The sequence below is a fragment of the Calidris pugnax genome, unplaced genomic scaffold (assembly GCF_001431845.1).
Source record: "Calidris pugnax isolate Ruff unplaced genomic scaffold, ASM143184v1 scaffold132, whole genome shotgun sequence".
Classification (NCBI taxonomy): Eukaryota; Metazoa; Chordata; class Aves; order Charadriiformes; family Scolopacidae; genus Calidris; species Calidris pugnax.
Genome location: NW_015090910.1, coordinates 1487818 through 1493099, shown reverse-complemented (window position 1 = coordinate 1493099; position 5282 = coordinate 1487818). Strand labels below are relative to the sequence as shown.

Genomic DNA, 5282 nt, shown 5'->3' with positions numbered 1-5282 from the left:
CTTCCAACCTCAATGATTCTATGATTCTATGTAAGCACAATAAAACTAAACTGCTGAAACAGATTGGATTAGGGGATCGCGTCGACTGCAACACGTATTTGCACATTTACTTAAAAATGCTCTTAAAAATGCTCCATGAAGGAGCATCTCTCTCTCTGGAAGGATTTCCAGCCGGTAGCATCTGAGCCTTCTGTCTGCATCCTTGAGTATTCAAAGGAAAATCATTCCTTAAGCTTCTAAGAACGGTTCAAAACCCCGTGCGTACCCCAAAAAGAAAAAAAAAAAAAAAATCCCAACTGGAGAAGTTGAATGCCGTCTGCCTGGCAGGAAGGAAGCCATTTGCAATAACTAAAAGCAACATTTACAATAGCAGTCTGGAGGCTAATATGGAACTCACATGTCGATGTCAAAACAAGTTAGGCCCATACAATTCTGTAGGGCAAAACATGCAAATGCATTCCATCAGCCTTGGAAAATATGTCAACATCCCAGGGAACCCGAATGACAAACATCTTGTACTCCCTGAAAGAGCTCCACAGTGTGTAAACATGAGGCAATCAAATGAAGTAGCTGGAATCTCAGGCATTTCTGCAGCTTTATTCACATGTAAATTATTAACTAAGGATTTGGGCGCTTTCAAGTTACTCATTTCAAGCCTAAATCACTGAAAAGCACTTTGAAAAAGAACTCTAACTCGCTTCAAATATCTGAGTTGCCTTCCTTAGGGCATACTAACATGTTGATGGTATGGAAGCCAACGCCTGCTTCACAGGCAGCTGCAGAAGCATCTTGTGTTTGCCGAGTGAAATGGCACAAAGGTGGCTCTTAGCAAGCCCTCCCTTGGGAGAGGACACCCTCGGGTACCAGTCTGTGACAGTGAACCCACACAATTTGGGTTTCTTGGCCATTTCTTCCAAGAACCAAGCCCTGAGCGATTCCCTCCCTGTAGGATGCTGAATTCTGGTTGATGCCACCAGACACCGATCCTCCCACAGCCCCACGGGACACAGGGTGACGCTGGCTGGCTCTGAGCTGGAACCAGTACGTGGTGCTGGAAGGGCACAGGGGCTGCAGGCAGGTCAGTAAATACTTTATGGAGAGGGAGATAAAGCCTTGCAGCCCCTAAGCCGGTTACGTCCATAATCAGCACTTGCTGCCAACCCTGGCAGGTGTGTTAAGCCCTGAGGTTGCAGTAAGGTCAGACAGTCCCATTAAAGGGAAAAAAGCAATTCGAATGTACAGAGCATTTAGTGTGTTTTAGTGGTTTATAACAGATCCTGCTTCGTCCATTTTACTGACACATGAAAAGAGCGTTTTCACCCACACGTTTTGTTATGAAAATACTCCAAAACTAAGGTGTTTTTTCAGCACTTGTTCTCGATCAGATCAGGGACCAGCTTGCCCTGGGCAGAAATAGGTCCCTTCAGTGGCTGACACAGGTCAGTTTGCAATTCCCTGGGCCACCAGTGCCACCCCTGCCCTGGGCAGGGACACCTCCCACCAGACCAGGTTGCTCCAAGCCCCATCCAGCCTGGCCTTGAACCCCTCCAGGGATGGGGCAGCCACAGCTTCTCTGGGCAACCTGGGCCAGGCTCTCACTTCCCTCACAGCAAAGAATTTCCTCCTAAAACCTAATCTAAATCTCCCCTCAGTATCTCAATAGCTTCCACTGCAGAAAGGTACGGGTGGGTGTTAGTTTCAGACTCGTTTTGGTGCACTCCCTCTGGTCTCATAGTCTTGAATTTTTGGTTGTGCCGTGGTCCATCTGTAATAAAACCATTATCTGCTAGGTCTGCTAGGGTAGTCCAAGTATTTTCCTGGGAGTAATTACCCAAATCCACACGCTGTCATATAAAAGGCAGTGACCAAGTTCTCTTTCAGGTCCCTGTGCTTCTCTTTGGATCAGGGTCTCATTTTATGGAGATCAGAACTGCTGCAGACTCCAAGAGAACTTGGCTCGGGGGACTATCAATCTCCAGCTACTCATCTGTGTGTGTCGGTGTAAATCAACACAACTGTAACACACCTTAATCCGCGGGATTAAAAAATCATGCTGGTCCATCATGAACCCACAGTCTCTGGTTTTGGACTCACAAATGCAGAGACACCACAGCCCAGGCTGAACCTTTACAACTACCGGGTGTGCGTCTTAAAATCAACTTCACCTGCAGAACTGAGGGCAATTCTATAAATTCAAATGGGAAGAAGAGTTAAATGTTTTCAAATATGAAAACTGCAAATTTGTCATAGCAACAGATGAGAGCCAGGAATTTCAGAATTATTTTCCCCTTTGCAGCTTGGCACTGCATCAGTGTATTGTACAAAGCATCTCGGATGAGGGTTAAGGAAAAAACTAAACCCAGTGACCTGAGGAAGCTGCTGTGGATCAGTTTGTCTTCTTCCATTTTATGAACTTAAACCCTCAAAGTTCTATCAATGTTGGTTAAATGATCACAACTTGGTTTTTTTCTGACAATGGGTACCGAAATGTGTTTGTAAAGCTGTCATTTGCAAAACAGATGGTGAATATCCAACTTCTGGGATTTTTTCAGGAGGCCAGGGAGGAAAAGGCACATTTGGGCTTGTCGGAAGTTTCCCTGTTCATCTGCCTAAGGACCTTAAAAAACAAAGGGAGGCATAAGATAAAGTAAATCTTATGGTTGAAGTATTTTCCTTACATTCCGAACTGGGGAGGATGACGTGAAGAAAGAAGCCGCTTTTTAGCCAGATGAAAACAAACCAAAAGAGTTTTGTCTGTCACGGTTGAGTGCATCACCACAGCAGAGACAGACATCGAGTAAAGAAGAATGAGGGACTCTTAGGAAAAAATTGTTTTCCAAGCTTCTGAGAGACAAAGGAGTTTGTAAATTAATTAATTCAAGACTTTTTTAAAAATGTGCAGTTGCCTCTAATCACAGAATCACAGAATCTTCTAGGTTGGAAGGGACCTCAAAGATCATCTTGTCCAACCGTCAACCGAACTGACAAAAATAGACACCCACACAACAAACAAGGAGCATCATCACTAAACCAGACCTCCCAGCACCACATCAACCCGTCTTTTGAACACCTCCAGGGATGGGGCCTCAACCACCTCCCTGGGCAGCCCATTCCAATGCCTGAGAACCCTTTCTGTGAAAAAATTTTTCCTAATATCCAGCCTGAACCTCCCCTGGCGTAACTTGAGGCCATTTCCTCTTGTCCTGTCGCCTGTGACTTGAGAGAAGAGACCGACCCCCATCTCTCTACACCCTCCTTTCTCCTCCTAATACGTAGGAGAAGACTGTACAGAAAAGTATCTCCAACACATCCTGTATGTGGGGAGGGGGGTGTGCGTGGGCATTCCCAAAATACTTTTCTGTACAGTCTTCTCCTACGTATCTCCAACACACCCTGTATGTGGGGAGGGGGTGTGCGTGGGCATTCCCAACCAGACTCTACAGACCCACCAGCTGGGCCAAAAATTATGCTGGGGATTTTCAGAAGTCAGAAATTGCATTCACCAAAAATAAAAAACACAGTTTCCTGCTCTGTCCCTCTCTGTCTCTGGCTGTATGACAAATAGAGTCAAGTTTTCTTTGGTCAGAGGCTGAAATGGGCCTGGCAGCCTCTCTCCAGGAGCGTGGAAGGGTATCTGAAATGCACGTCGACACCCCAGCTTGGAAAGCAGTGGGTGCTGTAGGGTCTGCAGGCCCCGGGGCGGCGCAGACAAACCAAGGGGGGATGACTATTCAGCGTTTGTCAAGATCCAAGAAAGAGACTGTAACCAATGAAGGTATCACATAAAAGGTATCCAACAAAAGAGCTTTTTTCCCAGAGCCCGCAACTGAATTCACTGCCCCCTGATGTTGTGGAAACAACAGTGTAAATGAGTTCAAAAAGCAATTAGAAGAATAAATAGAAGAAAACTCTGCCACGGTCTATTAAACACAAAGATGTGGCTACAGGCCCTGGTTCAGAAAGAAATACCCACCTATTGCCAAAAACTGGGAGCAGACGTTGAGGGAAACATTGCTGTGTGTTCACCCACTTAAAATAATCTTCCCCTGAGCATCTGCTGCGGGCTCTGGATGGATAAATAAGCTTTTGGACTAATACAGAACTGTTGGGTTTCTAATTTGGTAAAATTCTTCTTTCCCAGGGTATTTCCAACTGGAGAGATGCAAAGCCACGTCCAATAATAAATCTGGGGGGGAGAGGACTAGCAATAAATATTGTCCAATATGTTTAAAGACAGAGGTGAGAGACTGATGTAAGGATGAAAAAGCAGCCAGGGAACAACCACAGAGAGAGAGCAGCAAAAAATGTATCAGAGGAAGCATTATTGTGATACAGCACTTATAGAAGGTGAGGATTTCAGAGGAACAGAAAGAGCTTTACTGTTTACGGGCAGAGAGAGGTTTGGAGCTGTCAGCAGCGATGCCGTGTCTGCCTATTTATTCCTTTGGAGTTCAGCATTACAGCAGATATTAATTGAATTATAACCATAATGGGATTATACCAAAGAAATACCAGTCTCCGTGACCAGGCTCCCAGGACCCCCCAGCTGGGCCAAAAATTATTGTGAGTATTTTCAGAACTCGGAAATTGCACTCACCAAAAATAAAAATACAGTTTCCTGCTCTGTCACCTCCTTCATTCTTTGTCCCTCTCTGTCTCTCACTTGCAATTCTACAGGATGGCCGTTATGGAAACAACTTTGAAGGGACCTCCTTTAAAAGTCACTCCGTTGGGAGATAACGCCAAAAGAGCCAAAAGAGCTCAACACTGGTACCAAAAATATATTAATCAGGCAAATTCTGATTTTATAGCTAAGCTCGTATCTGAAACAAATGTAGGGAAGGACATAGGGTGTAACATCAGCAAGTTTGCAGATGATACCAAGCTAAGCAGGAGTGTTGACTCCCAGGAGGATAGGGAAGCCCTACAGAGGGACCTAGATAGATTGGATCACTGGGCCAAGATCAATGGCATGAGTTTCAACAAGGGCAAGTGCCAGGTCCTGCACTTGGGCCACAACAACCCCCTGCAGCGCTACAGGCTGGGGGAAGTGTGGCTGGAGCTGCCTGGAAGAAAGAGACCTGGGGGTTCTAGTTGACAAACGGCTGAATATGAGCCGGCCGTGTGCCCAGGGGGGCAAGAAAGCCAATGGCATCCTGGCTTGTATCAAAAATAGTGTGACCAGCAGAAGTAGGGAGGTGATTGTGCCCCTGTACTCAGCACTGGGGAGGCCACACCTCGAGTATTGTGTCCAGTTTTGGGCACCTCAATACAAGAGAGAT

The 5282-nt window shown here is 45.8% G+C and overlaps 1 protein-coding gene across 3 annotated transcripts in view; it reads right to left on the bottom strand.

Moving 5' to 3' along the window:
* Nucleotides 1–5282, bottom strand: part of FILIP1 (filamin A interacting protein 1) — a 118507-nt gene that overhangs the window by 17750 nt on the left and 95475 nt on the right. The window lies entirely within an intron of this gene.